The sequence below is a fragment of the Lactuca serriola genome, chromosome 4 (assembly GCF_051521515.1).
Source record: "Lactuca serriola cultivar US96UC23 chromosome 4, Lser_US96UC23_V15, whole genome shotgun sequence".
Taxonomy (NCBI): domain Eukaryota; kingdom Viridiplantae; phylum Streptophyta; class Magnoliopsida; order Asterales; family Asteraceae; genus Lactuca; species Lactuca serriola.
In genome coordinates, this window is record NC_136411.1 from 165712062 (window position 1) to 165728939 (window position 16878).

At 31.0% G+C, this 16878-nt stretch overlaps 1 pseudogene; it reads right to left on the reverse strand.

Moving 5' to 3' along the window:
• Nucleotides 1-5042: 5042 nt before the first annotated feature.
• Nucleotides 5043-6275, reverse strand: LOC145098979 (CLP protease regulatory subunit CLPX1, mitochondrial-like; annotated as a pseudogene).
• Nucleotides 6276-16878: the final 10603 nt, after the last annotated feature.

The window sequence follows — 16878 nt, forward strand, 5'->3', positions numbered from 1 at the left end:
CCCCCACAACTTCCACTACTTCAATACCACCCACTTCCATCCCCATACCAACACCAATATTCACCGAAGCAACCACAACATCCACTGCAGATGTTAGAGCCAACGTATCTGATACGGGGGTTTATACTGATGCACCCGAAACCACCCCAGCACCCGAAACCACAAAAGCATCTGAACCTACACCTATACCCGAAACAACCCAACCTGAACCTACCCATACTTCAGCTCCACCAGCTTCACCACCACCACCTTCTCCTGGTCATGTTTCAGAGGGTGAAGAACCATTCCTTGGCGGGGAAGATATGACGTTTGACTCGGTCTACTATAGTCCGTTTCAAATACAGAGTGACGACGATGACGACGCTCCTGTCACCAAACGACATCTCAAGGAGCTCCATGACAAAGTTGATTTACTCATCGCCTCCTCTTCTACTCCTCAGTCATCCCTTTCTGAAGATGCAGTTCAGAAGATTGTTGACGCTTTCTCTAAGGCTCAGCAAGATTCCATTGCTTCTGCAACCTCCGCCATCGACGCCTCAACAAAAGCCTGTCAGGCTACGACCGAAAAAGTCGATAAACTATTTTCTGATGCCTCTATCCTGTTACAGTCTTTACAGGAGAGTGCAAATGTTGCTAAGACTACGTTGGAACCAATTGTTCAACAGTTGACAACGTCTGTCTCAACTGAGTTGAAGTCCTTCGCTTCATTTCGTCAAACGCTTTCCAACGACAACTCAGCCTTTCGCACTAACATAGACGAGCGTCTCTCGAAGCTCCAAGAAGATTTGGCTGCTGAGAACTCTCTTATGGATGTTCTTGCCAAGAAGACCACTGCTCTGAAGGTCAAGAGTGTTCAACTCTCCCATTCTCAACAGGAGATTGACTCTCTTCGGTCCGAAAAGGAGGTGATAAAGACGTGTGTTTCGGATGTCCACTCTGCCATCTCAAACATCCTCGAAGCACATGATCCTATCCTTAACTATTCTGTGAGGCGTACCCTTGCAGAGAAGCTCGCTCCCGCCCTTGCCCTGCTAAGCAAAATCGAAGGGCTACTTGATTTCGTGTCCATTCCGAAACAAGGGGGAGAGAAGGAATCTGTATCCCAACCACCTCATTCCTCAAAGGCAACTCACACTACCGAACCTCCTCCAGTAGGCCAAGCCTCCAGTTCGGGTGTGAAAGACAAAGGCAAAAATATTATTGAGGAAGAAGAGGAAGAAGACAAAGAAACAATTGCCGACTTGTTGAAGCATAGAAGTCGACGCAATGAGGCTGATGTTAGTGCTCGTGTGGCAAAAGAGGCTGAAGAAGCTGAACGAAAACAGAAGGAAGCCCACGACCTTCTTGAGAGTAGGAAAACTCTTTTTCCTGCTTGCACTCTCGAGAGGATGATTAAAGAAGCCATTGACACACCAAGTATCTTGTGGCTGGAACCTGTAATCTCTTTTGATTGTTCCAATACTGTCGACTCTCAGTTTGACATGCCACTGACCCGAAAGGCGTTTATCTTTCATGCCTTCTCCAACGTTGCAGAGTTCCCTCATCCTCATCCACAGGTTGATCGGGACTTAATCGATTTATATCTGAAGGCTGCTCAACCTCAGTATCAGACTTGGAGCGCTCAGAAGATTATCAACGTTCGGGTCTTGAAGCCGTATACTGAAGGGAACTTCATTAACATTCGGTTCAAGGTACTTCGGGGATCTGCCAAAACCGAACATGCCATTTCTCTTGCAGATCTTCCGAACCTCAATCCCCATGATTGGATAATCTTGCACAACATCCTTCTCACCAACGAAGCCGAATATGGTCCGATCATCGACCATCTCAAGAGGATGCTGATGTGCTACATCATGGAAGTTGCGCTGATGGATCAGGAGATAGCAAGCGTATTTAAGAAGAAACCAAAAATATCTCATGTTGGCTCTGCCAGTGATCTGAACCAAATGCAGATGGGTAGAATTGACTCAAGAAGGAATTCAGTCATGTTCACCAGAAACGAAGGACAGAAATGTCTTTTTGCCTTGGCTGACAAACATCTGTACACTACTGTTTGCTTAGAGCATGTTTTGGGGATCATCCATAGATGCAAGCAAAACTCAGCGGATGATGTCAAGTACTTCGATGACATGATACAATGGTACATTCGGTTCAGACAGACTATTCTCGCTCTTATCACACGTCTGTTTGACACCATAAAGAAAGTTCCCGCTGCTGGCCCAAGCAAGAAGAAGAAGTAGTCTCGCTCCAATTTGACGCAAAGGAGGAGATTGTTGGGTCGTTTTTTGTATTAAGTATTGCATCTATTAGGCTCGGTTGTTAGTCCGTTTTTGTATCTCCGGTATGGGCCTGTCCATTCGTGAGTATAGTAAGGTTTATTATAAATATAGGTGCTTGCATGCATCTTAGGTTAACGATAGTAACGATAGATCAGAGCATTATTCAGAAGTTTATTATTATCGTTCTTGTAACCCTAAATCCTCTACAGCGGAAGTTTTAGTCGAGCTCTGTTGAGGATTGTTTGAATTAATCATTCGACACATTGTGATTCAATCTTGTCTTGTTTACTGTTTTCTGTTCTTCGCACTACCTGTTACAAAGATCTAATCGATCATCAAGTTTATTTAATAATTTATCAATGTGGTAGGGTGGGGAACTCACTAAGCTTCGTGCTTACGGTTTTTAGTTTTGGTTTCAGGTACGTCCGGTAGCGGAGGGAAGAGCTCGGGGTGATCGCATGACACACACCATAGATTAGACAGTCTGGGAATGTTTACTCTGATAACGAACATGTGTTTTGGAAATTAATACTCTGATTATGTTTTGGATTGATGACTTTGCTTTAAATAATGTTTTATTAAAAGAAATTTTTAGTCTTGAATTTTGGGACGTTACAGAAATTCATAACTTTTTGTAATTTTTCCAATGATATAAAATTCGATTTTTTTTACGTCAAATTCACAATGTGAATCTTCGAAAATTCACAACGTGAATCCGGATTCACACGGTGAATCCGAAAAATATTTTTCACATTCACAATGTTAATATATGAATTTAGATATTTTTAGATTTTTTTTCCGACAAAGAATAAACTTTAGAAATTGAAAAAAAGATTTGATTCCTTGAAGAACTTATAATTATAGTTCTCTATTGAACTTTTCCCTATATATATATATATATATATATATATATATATATATATATATATATATATATATATATATATATATATATATCCTTATTTTAATAAATAAATAAGTTTATTCTAAATTTCACAATATTAGAAATTTTCATTAATATTATATGTCACTTATCATGCCACATGTTAACCTATTAATTCTTTATTTCAAATTTAAAATTTAAAATTTTTCACTTTAATTAAATTAAATTAATAATTAATTCTTCATTTCAAATTTCACAATTACGTTCAATTAATAACATTAAAATAAAAAATAAAATTAATATATATATATATTATAAAATGATATAATTTTATGTATTTATTTAAATCAACGATTCTAATTTATATAACTAAAAAAATATCGCTAAATTAATAATTTATTTAAAATAATTTATTTGAAATAATAGATTAATAATGTTGAGTTTTACTATGAAAGTTTAATTAATTTTATAATCGTGGATATTAAGGGTTACAAATTAGTATATATATATATATATATATATATATATATATATATATATATATATATATATATATATATATATATATATATATATATATATGAAAGAACAATAGAACAATGTTAAAAACCAATAAATAGACAACACATCACTAGAATTACATTTATAATATACTATATGAACTAGATAGGAACCCCCGCTTTGCGGGGGTCAGATTCGTCACTAATATAAAAAAAACTGACTAAATACATTATGTAAAAGATGGTGTCATCGTTTATCAGTCGTTCGTGATGGAAGTAGGATGCTATAGTTGGTTGACTATGAGAGTATGATGCCTAAAAATGAAATAAAGTAAAAGTAAACTGAAATCTATTCTCTTTTTAAAACACATATGTTGGATTCTTAAAGCTACACACATAAACAAAAACACATATTCAGAATTTAAGTATAATGATTAAATAAAGAATCATTTAGCCTCATTTACACACTATGCGTATGTTGACTTTTCATCTGTTTTTATCTATAAATTTCTTTTTCCGGCTAATTTTTGCGTACCATTGCTCATGTTATCCTCTTGTTCTTTTATCCTTTTTAAGTCTGCTTAAAACAAATCTCAGAAAGAAACAGATATGTACCCAGATTGAATTTATGTTGTGTTTTAATATTCGATGTTTGTGATTGATCTGTGATAGTTTAAATTCAGATCAAGCCCTATCATAGTCTTGAGTTCATGTGCTTTAGGACCAAACCATTGAACAACAATTTCTGCAATCTCTTTTGGTGACCTTGAAAATTTCCCATATCCATTTTCCACTACATAGGGTACATTTCCAACTTCCTGCACAATATCAGATTTCTAAGGTGTTGAGACAAAGATGACAATTTTACCCTTGCATTCTAGAATCAACTTTAATAAGAAAATTGCATGGTCAAATCGTTTAGAATGAAGGGGAGACCTCGGATCATGGCGTCTGCAATTGTGGCTGGACCACCGTATGAGACATGTAAAATTAACCAATAGCCCCTTTCAATCAAAAGATATAAAAAGAAAGACTAAAGAGCCAGTACCAGTTGATCAAACCCATGACATCTTTTGTGTGCCCAGTGAATTTGTTCATGACAAGTGGATCCGAAGGACATATTGCATTTGCTTGCAAAAAAAACTATACACAACCAAAGAAAAATGAAATTACATCAAACCAAATAAAGAAAAGGGTATTTTAGACATTTTTTTTAAGAATGTGGTATAACAATTACTACCTGCTCGGCGAGTTTAGGTAAGTGACACCTAAAGATTAAAAACAAATAATTTAATCATATTACACTTTGATAATATTATCATTTTTTAATTTAAATAAAAGAAAAAAGATAAATTACCCAGGAAATAAGCGTGCAGCAGTTCAATAACCAGACATAGCTTGATCATCTGCTTCTTTGGGTGCATAAGCATTCCCATATCCTATCCAACCAGGGGCAAATATTCCTTCCAAGTTACCTGTAAGTGTTGTGATAGATTAATCAAAAATTAATTAATTAATCAAAAATCAAAAATAGGATGAAACCTTTTAAGTTACCTATGAAGTGTTGTGATAGATAATGGGCAAGAGCAGCTTCACCATGGAGGATTTTAGCGCCACTCCCAACTGCCTCCTCATCAACAACCACACCATCTATTATATCTTTACCTGTTCTTTCATTAGGAATCTGCATTACATTTATAAATTATCATTCTATTTCTATCATTTCATTATAAAAAGAAAAAAAATAATACAGTAGTAATCTTTAGACACAAACCTCATACATGGCATCCATCAATATGTTTTCCAATAACGCCCTCAGACCACGGCCCCAGTGTTCTTAGTTATTGCTTTTCTTGCAATTAATCTCAAAGCACTTTCTGTATAGTGTAGGTTAACCTGCAAAAAATAATAAACAATTACAACTAACATTTTTCATTAGTAAATCTATTGACTGTTGAGATGAAAGAATACTTAGTTGATTCATCTGAAATAACTTGTTGTACCGTTTCCCCAATGCATTCTTTGGCTGAGGTAGCACCTACAAAACATTATTTCTTATTCATCCACATTACTTTACCCATAGTATAAAGGACTTATTGAGAACAAAAAGAAACACACCTACCAAAAGTAGTTAATTAATGCCTACAGTTAATGAAAAGGTACCGGGACAGTTTGAGGCTTTGTAAGAGCTAATAAGTTGTCAAGAATTGGAAACCTTCCAACAAATTCAGGTATCAGACCATATGCAATAAGATCACTACTTTCAACCTAACAAAAATAAACACACTAACAAATTCAGGTATCATAACTCACTGATATTCTACGGCTCAAGTAACAGAGAATGTAAAAAATGGTTAAAGAACATCATCTGTAGAAAAAAAATGTACAAAAAAGAAGTAATATGTATGTATTTCATCACAAAAGAGCGGATTTTACATTTAAACAAATGCTTCAGAAAGGGTAATTATACCTCACACACGAATCGATGGTTTCGAGTCCGTATAAACATGATGTGAGAAGACGATTTTACCTGCAAGTAATCCATGTAAAAGAGGTGAACTAAAAACTACAAAAAAATTAATTAATTACCTTTGGCATCATGAATGATTGCATTATGCCCTAATCGAGTTTGTTTGCACTTTCCGGTGGTCGGCACCGTCACGACGGCTGCCCTCCTTTTTTTCCGAAGGTAGAGCAAACAGGGAGAGGCGGTGGAGGAAACATTGACAAGGAGCGGAGGGATTAAACTAAGTCCATAAGTAGATATACCACCAACGATCCGACCACGTTGTTGTTTCCCTGTTGAACTAAAGAGGATAAATCGATTTTGGTTTGGAGTAGCAGGGGTGAGATAACCGAAGTTATTAATAGAGAAAGACAAAAAGAAAATATGAAACAGTGGAGGGCCGACGAACGCACCTGGCCAGCCGGTCTCTTTTTCGTCGATTCTGATTTCCTTTTCTTCGATTGAACATCACAAAACCAACACGGGACCAACAATTTTTCCTTCCTCCCAACCCCGGAAGATGTGGAATCGATGCCCTCTATTTTTAGAAGTCGGATCGATGGATACTGTAGTAGAGTTTTGGATGAGTTTAGAGAGAGAAAGTGGGTTTTGGAGGCATCGGTACGGTCGAAAGCCACCGGTGAAGGAGGAAGTTTGATTTTGAGAAGCAATGTATGAGAGATTTCTTGAACGACTGAGAAACAGGAGAAGGAAAATAGGATTCTATCGGTATACAAAAGAAACAGAGGTGGTGATGGAAAAACCTGGCGATATGCTATTGGATATGAGAAGCAGTGGATTATAAATGGAAGACACGTGTGTGTATGTGACACCGAGTTTTATGTCACGTGTCCACAAAAGAATACACATATTCGCAAAACACCCCCTCCAAAAAAAATTAGGTCTTGCGACAAAAATTCTTAGAACATTAGAGGGACCATTCTTGGCAAAATAACAACACTTTACTGTTGAAATCCATCACATCTTGCTAAGGCAATAGATGAAGGGTCAATTATGCCAAACCTTAGCTACTTTACTGTAGCTAAGATTGGATAATTTTAATATATTGTATAATGATCCTTGTACAGTATATCAATTACCATATATTTACTTTCCATCATAGTTTAGAAATGACTTTATATTGTAATTTTCATTCTGACGGTTAGTGTAGTATTTTAACCTGATATTTAATTACAATTATATTTGATTTTTAAAAATGATAAAAAAAAGTGGAAACTAGATTCTATAGAAAACCATAAATGAGAAGTCAGTTTCTAAATTTTTAAAAGATGCATAGTTGTATATCATTTTTGAAAAGTGAGTTTCTAGATTTTTTTAATAATATGATAAAAGGTGATATTGGTAAATTTAATTAACGGATAATATAAAGAATATAACTTGAGATTTCATCTTGTTCCCCATTGTTAACAATGTTAATTGATGAATGCGTATTTATATATAACCGTTAGAATTAGAACGTGGGTTTATTTGATTTCGGTGATTGTGAGTTTATTTGATTTAGATTTATGGTTGATTTGATTTTGAGTTAGATTTTGTGTATGAGTTTATAATCCTTAATTTTGGATTATATATGAAAATTAACTCACACTATAAGGACCAGTTTATCCATTAATCAATAAATTAATGTGTCACTTCTTAATTGGTTTTTACACTTGTAACTCTAATGTTTAATTTTTATTGACCATACCATGAAGGGTAACCATGAAGAACCCAAATTACTCACATGAAAATTAGGTTGTTATGGAATTAGGATAATAATGGCAAACCCAAAGGTTATAGGAGGGTGGTTTCTAGATATGGGTTTCATTTGTTAATGGTTGGATTAGGCAGGCAATACAAGATGTTATCGCTAAAGGGGGTGTTCTACGAAGGAAAACAATGTTTAATGATGTCATTATTAAATGGAACGAAGGCCGAAGGTGGTGAATGTTAATCCATAAATGGTTTTAATGTGATGTTGAATTATTTAATTATTAATATATATTAGTTTAATATTTCGAAATGCAAAATTCCGTTAGGATATTTACGGTTCATTAAATATTTTAAAGTTTAATGTACTGTTACATCTTTATTATATTTTTCATAAAACTATATAAAAATATTTATGCAATGTACTGAATTTTATAAAGTTTAATGAAACCTATATATAAGAATTAAAATACTTTCCTTTTTTCCTATTTAAAAGTTCAACGGTCATTGAGCATAATAGTCATTGAACGCCAAGCGTCATACAAATGCAGAGTTTAATATATTGAAGAGTAAATAGAAAATTTATTGAAGGCCAAACGTCATACAAATGTAGAGTTTAATCTATTGAAGAGTAAATAGAAAATGTAAAATCTTGATTTAAAAAGTTAGACTTTGCAATTAGACCTGAAGTATTCTAAAATATAAAAACAATGTAGTTAACTAATTTGTAATATTATTAACCCTTTTAAAATTCAAATCGAACGATTATGTACCCAAATTCAAGTAAATCAACTCATGTTAACTTTAAGGAAAAATAATTATTATGGATTAAGATAGTTGAATTTTGTTTGTAATATTTACAGTAGTTGTTCATGCCTTGATCAAATAGGACGTTAATATGAATTATTCGTTCGTTTCTGTGGTAAGATTTAGGCTTTGTTTGACATATATAAGCTAATTCTTTTTAGCTTATAGAAATTCAGTGATGGATGAAACCATCAAAATAATTTATCTTTGTTATAAAATTTAGTATTCATTTAAAGCCAAATCGAAAACTGCCAAGATGAAAATTTTGACATAGCTTAAATGAATAATGTATTTTTTTAATACTCAATCTTCATAGACTCAAAGTGATTTATTAAAGAGAAAGTTAAACAAAAGTCACTAAGTTTACAAAGAAGTTCGATTTCACACTGTGATTTTTTTTTGTCTCAAATTAAACATATTGTTAACCAAATTATTACAATTCTGACCACTAAACAGGTTAACTATGTTGCCAGCTAATGTGGCATGTTGATGTGTGTGGTGTTGATGAAGTGACAAGATAACAATACTACTTCTTGCCATCATATTTTGGGTGTCAACATTAAAAAAAAAATACAATGTCAAAATCGAATTTTCATAAAAATTTAATGCTTTTTTATGGAATTTAGTCTTTAGTTGCATATGTCCTGCTTCACAACTTAAAAAAAGTTATATATATATATATATATATATATATATATATATATATATATATATATATATATATATATATATATATTGTGAGTGATTATCTTTCGCTCTCAGTTACACACACAACACACACACACACACTCTCTTTCTCACTCTCTCTCTCTCTCTCTCTCTCTCTCTATATATATATATATATATATATATATATATAGAGAGAGAGAGAGAGAGAGAGAGAGAGTTGTGTGTGTAAGCGAAAGATAATCACTCACACATAAAACAAATATTAATATGTATATAAATATGTTCTTACAAAATACATCAAAAGCATAGGCTCAAAATACACATGTGTGAATAATTCCAAAATTAAATACATCTCCACATATGTTTTTAAATATGATATACTAAAACACGTTTACTTGTTAAAAAAATGAATTAAAAATACATATTAGATATGCATTAGATACATTCTAACCCAATGGTTTAAGTGAGAGAGAGATACTCATTCACACATATAAAAAAATTATTAATATGTATATGAAATGTTCCTACAAAATACATTAAAAGCATAGGCTCAAAATATACATATGTGAATAATTTCAAAATTAAATACATCTCCACATATATTTTTAAATATGATATACTAAAACACGTTTACTTGTTAAAAAAACGAATTAAAAATACATATTAGATATGTATTAGATACATTCTAACCTAATGGTATTTTTCTTCTTCCTTTAAATGAGAAATCTCAGAAAAGTTCTACTATTTTGGTTGAGTTTATGAAAAAAATAATAAATTCTATTTTGTTAACAAAAATCTCCTAGTTTTCTGATAAAAATTTCAAATCAACTATTTTTTCAAAGTAAACTATTTTTTATCTGGTTATTGTTAGAAAAGTCTCATTATTTTGTAAGTTTATAAAGAAATATTACATTTAATTACTTCACCACTTTTAGTCTTTTACAAAAAATCTGAAAATTTATTATTCTAAAAAATTGCATGGTGATAACAATTATTATTATTTTCAGGATTATTTTTTATGATATAAATAGAAAAGGAAATTGGTGTCTTTTGTACAAACTAGGTCGGAAGCATGTCCATCATCACATCACTTTACATTGTAACACTAGTTTCAAGACATGATCTAATTTATTACACTACATGTTAAAGGTTAAGAGTTTTGGGTTTTCGGGGGCTTGTCGCATCTATAGTCATTCATTGGTGCGGATTATGAGCTGCCTTGTCATTGGTAAATAATTTTTTATACGAACATAACTATTGGCTTTCCTTTAACATAATTTTAGGTTCATTATAATAAGGTGTTCGACACAAATTTGAATATCTTATAATACTTGTAGCATAAATTTTTGTAAGAAATGGATTATATAGAAGATGATGAATTTAATTGATGCTAACATTTCGAAAAAATTGGTTATATAGGATATGGATTCTTAGTTTTATAGCACTTACGGATTTTATTCCAATGCATAATTTGTACCATGAAAATTTTCTTTCGTGAAAGAGTAGAAGAGTTGAAGTATTTTATTATATTTTTTCTGACTTTTTAATAAGCTGGGCAAAATAATTGAACTTTTTTTGAGGTAACCGGATAAAAAATATTTACCGGTAAAAAAAATTGATTTAAATATTTTTCGGGTTATCGACACGTTTTGTTAACACTATAAAATTTAGAAGATTTTTATAAAATAGACCAAAATATTGAAACTTTTCAAAAGATTCCTTCTTTAAATTGGTAGTTCAAGTCCCATTTGAAACACTAATAAAATTAAAAATAGCATACGAGAACATAAGATTTATAGCTCCATTAAAATAAACAATAAATACAATTTATACATGTATCTTTACATTTTAATATATTTAAATATGTATTATATATATATATATATATATATATATATATATATATATATATATATATATATATATATATATATATATATATATATATATATATATATTAGGAGTGCAAACAAGCCAATGCAAGCCTTAACGGGGCTAGGCTCAACTTAGGATCGTTTAAGTTATATGTGGATCGAACTCGAGCTTGTAAAATCTATACAAGATCAGCTCGGGCTCGAGCTCAGATCATTTTTCGTCTAACATGCCTAAATAAGCTTAAATTCAGTTCTAGCTCCTTTAATAATACCCTAAATCCCCAATTCTCCAAAATATTTTTATTTGAATATATAAAAATAATAATAAATTCCATTATTATATAGACTTGTTTAAGCTTACAAGCCTAATCAAGCATAGTGACATAAGCTCGAGGAAGAGCTCATTTAATAAACAAGTTTAATATTAAGCTTCAACTTGACTCAGACTCTTTTCAAATCAATTTCAAGTAGAGTTTTCAACGAACTGATCCCGAGTAGATCACAAGTAACTTGATTCGTTTGCATCCCTAATATACATTAAAATATAAAGATGTATGTCTAGATATTACTATTATTTATTCAATTGCATTTTACCTTTTTTTAAGCATATTTTTTTATTTAATACGTTATAAATTATATATAAATATTAATAACTTATTTATAGGTATATTTATAACGTTCTATGATATATATATATATATATATATATATATATATATATATATATATATATATATATATATATATATATATATAAAGGTTGTAAAAATCGTTCGGCGGTAGCTACGATTAATCAGACTCGGCGGAGATTAATCGGCGATTAATCGAGGACCCTAAATTATTTAAAAATTTAATATTTCCTAAAAAATTAAGTATTTCGAAATTTCCAATTTTAAAAATTTTAGTATGATATTTTAAAATATGAAAGCTTAAAAAATTAAAATTTTAAAATTTTGGTGTAATGTTTGAAAATTATTTTTTTTTTGAATTTTTTAAATATTTCCCGCCTAAGACCGCCGTGGACCGCCAAGCCCGAGTTTGACCGATTTTCGCCAAGCACCCTAATCGTAATCGATTCGAGGCCGCCAAGTGATTAATCGGCCACCAAGACCGATTTCTGCAACACTAATATATATATATATATATATATATATATATATATATATATATATATATATATATATATATATATATATATATATATATATATATATATATATATAAAAGCCTTATTTTTCTAGTGCCGCCTAGAACCAATTGAAGCTGTTCTAATGCCTCCACGTAAACCACCGTCGGAATGACACAATTTACCACTACGTCGATTCAATCCTTCTTACCGTTGTTTCTCCTTCAACTCCTCTCCTTCTATATAAACCCTTTTTTCTTGTGCCAATGTTCCCAAGCACGCAATGCCACTTAACAGCTTAAACGACGACCATCAAATTGGATGGGTACACCCGTCGGGAGATGCTCTAGACTCAGGTATGTTATTTTTGTTTTTTTTCTTTAAATTTTAGGAATATTTCTTTAAACGCTTCCAATGTTAAGCAAAACCTGCAAATTTTGCCCTAATTCAAGGAATTCAATAGATTTACAAATTACTCTAGGCTTTTACATGGGAGTATTTATTTATATCTTGATGTATATTCATAATTTGGTTCGTTTTTTGTACAAGTTTTTTGGGTTTAGATCATTTTCTCGTGTAATTTTCAATTGGAATTTAGGATGTTTAACCGGGGGATGTTCTGAATCACCAATAGATCGATTCCCATTTGCGCCAATCATTTAAAACGAACAGGTGCCATATTCATACAGTAAGAAACATCGTTTTAGGCCTTAAGGGGAAATGGATCTATGTACATTTGTGTATATGCTTTTGTTTTTCTAATAATAAAATGTGATATTCTTACATCATCAAACCCTGCTTTGCTTGCTTCATGTGTTGTCTATCTTGATTTTCATGTCCACGTTTATTTTTAATCTTTTATGAAGAAAATGCACTAATTATTAGAAGAAAGCCTAACTTTATTGCCTACTTTTACTAGAATAATAATTTTTCCTAAATATAGGTTTACTATCTTCATATATGCTTATTTGCAAAGTTACTTATCTGTATTTGGTTATTGGGTAAATGTATGTGCTTCCTTTTTTATTCATTGTATATATAACCCATCATTCTGATAGCTTTTAAATCCAAAATTACTTCCTTTTTCATCTATTGTATTACCCACATCTCTGTTAGCTTTTAAATCCTTATGAAGTTAGATTGTGCATGTTTCTTAATTAAAGTTTCTTGTTATTGTAGGATTGATTGTTGAAAACCACAACTTGGTAGTCTCTCTCTCTCTCTCTCTCTCTCTCTCTCTCTTCGTATATATATTTATTATTCCTTCCGTCCCAAAATTATTTTCTTTCCTTTTCGGTTTGTCCAAAAATAATAGTACACTTCTATAAATACAAAATTCCTTAAGTATTTAATGAGTACATTAAATGCTAGAAAAGGTTAAAGTAGTCATTTTATAGATAAAGTAAGTGGTAGTTATTGCTTTTCTTAATCTATGTGAATCTTGTTTCTGGACAATAATTTTGTGACGGAGGGAGTATTTAAACGACTATATGCCGGCTATATATTGATTGGCATATTTTGAAACTTACAGAGTATGTTATGGTTAATCTCCATTTGGATTTTACTTGAGAATTTTTGGTTCTTACAAACTTTATTGCCCTTTCATTTCACATTAGTCTTTACAATAATTTTATTCTAAAATTTTTGTGTTTGAATTATCGCGTAGCTTCTGGTTGATGTATTGTATGGAGTTTTTGAATCATATTTAAGAATCCTATGATGATTTGAAATACTTGAGTTACTAAGAAACCCATGGAAGCATCCAATGACATTTTGTAGTTTTGTAATCTAGAATTAAGACACAATTTCTATGCATGATGAAAAAAATGAAAAGGGTAAGATTTCTTTTCTTGACTTGTTTTGTTTTCATGTCATCATCGTAGTTTATCGGGAACCCAAATGAAGAAGTGGACTAGGTGCCTAAATTAGATTTATGATAAATATGAGCTTCAAAATGTTTGAATTTTCATTTCTTACTTTATTTGACAAAGGAAGATGAGCTTTAACTATGTTTAGCGTGCGTTGGATTCTTACTCTATACATTTAGGGTCAATTTTAAATAAGATAGAATGGGAAATGTATGCCTGGATTATGATATTGAATCCAAGGCTTCAAGTGATGAACATTTCTACTCATCGTGATAGAATTAACTTACAATCAAATGAAACAGAATCCACGAATGTTGGTGATTTGGAAAGTACATTTCCATTACGGGTAATGAAATTAAATAACAATGTTATTATAGGCAGCCAATTCTCATAAGATTTCCAGGTTAAACAATCTTAACATTAAAGTTTTCAACATTTTTTAATTTCATAATTTTTTTATGATTTTTGGATTGCAGAACTATCACTTTTTTCGTTCCTTGAAAGCAATTTCCATTTCGGTACTCCCTTACACCAAATTACCTTTGGTCATGTCCATAAATTCCCTAGTTCCATCATATAAAATAAAAATTATGTAATTGCATAGTTACATGGGACATGACTAGACAATATTCTGCAGGGCTATTTTCCATGTTAGGAATCAATGAGAAGGGCATTCAAGTCTTTTTATGCAACTTCCTAATGTATTCTATTATGGTTTAGTTGCTTTAACATAGACTCTGTGGAGACCAAGCGTTTTACTTGTTGATCTGTTTCATTCCATGCATGATCTCAATAATGCAGTATTTACTTCTTTCAATCCAGGGTATAGTACTCTTTTTTGTATGATTGGTGTCTTTTATGGATTCATAAGAAGCCAAATGTTGGATTTTTGTACAAAATAACATGTGCTTTTACCCGGTTATTAATATTATGTTGCTTCTAAAAGTTTTTCAATAGATTTACAAGTTGTATTTACCAACTATAAAAATAATCTAAGCATATGATGATATGATTCATGTTTACTGTTATGAAGACTAGGATTTAATAGTAAATCAATGGAAAAAAAATTAAATTATATTAAAGTACAACCCGTGTTATTATCCTCTCCCCCCCCCCCCACTAAGTACATTCCATCTGCTTGTAAAAAAGACAATATATGTAGTTTGGTATTAATGTTTCAATTTATTTTATGGATGTTGTGAAAATGACTTTATAGTACTTATTAAAATCACCTAATCTGGTAATTGTTTCTTTTTTGCAATTCATTTACATAACAAACACACACACACACACACACAACCACAAGCATCTGAAAATGACGGTTTTATTTACAACGAGATTGCTTTCAAAAGACAAGATGAGCTTGTGGAGATATTTGTTGTTGCACATGCACATGTGGAGATTGATACGGGGGCTGCTAGGGTTAAAATTTTAGCTCTGATTGATTTTGGGACTATGGAACTTTTAAGTTTTAAGTTGTTAGTTGACATGTATAATCATATCATAAAAGCAAAATAAGAACCTGTAGAAAAGAATAAAGTACAAATTCCATAGGTAAGTCCTGTTTCCTTCTTGTGATTTATAGTTGTTTAGTAAGAAGGGTCGTGTTAATTGGATTTTAGGCAATGATAACACTTTTAGTTTCTTAAGGAAAATATTCTTTCCCAAGGACAACTAAATCTTGTTATATTCAAACCACAATGATATCTATATATATATATATATATATATATATATATATATATATATATATATATATATATATATATAAGGAAATTGTAATTTCTAAAACAATTATGCTCTCAAACAATCATTTAAGAAAAAAGTTGGCATTACATCCACCATAATAAATAAGAATGATTTTGACACATGTCCTTCTCTCATTCAATTTGCCACATGTCATTTTGTCATAATTTAGAGATATATTTATTTTCCACTTATCATTTATTTCATTTTCCATTTCTAATATATTATTAATTTAGTTTTCATAAGTTAAACCTACCATAATGATATTAATTTCAAATTTTAAATTTTAAATTTCAATTTCAATTTAAAATAAATTTATAGTTTAAACCTTTGTGTTTAACATTTTGTTATAATTAACATGTTTAGTATGCGGGTCTATAACTAAACACATAATTTTTAGTAATTTAATTTTTGCATGTTTTTTTTTCTCATAATTTTTATTTATTTCAAATTTCAAATTCAAATAAACTTCTCATTTAATCGTTCATATTTAACATTTTGTTTTTATCAAACCATATAATATACAGGTCTCACAACTAGTAACTTATAAAACACGTTAAAGTATATACATGTTTTTAGGACTCATATACTTTAAGGTGTTTTCTAAGTTCTTTAATGCCAAATTTTTCTCAGCTGGTTTTTACATAACACATTTGTGTTATGCAATGAAAAGAAAGGTTGTCATTTGTTTTTTTTTTATAACAAAATGCATACCAAGTTTGCAATAAATAAACTTGGTATATAGCTTGTATAATTCTAAATCAACCAATATATATATATATATATATATATATATATATATATATATATATATATATATATATATATATATTTCACATGGTTCCTGACAGGAGGCGTATTTTCCAATTTATTACCAGGTTTCCATCACTATGACGTTATTTAAAACAAT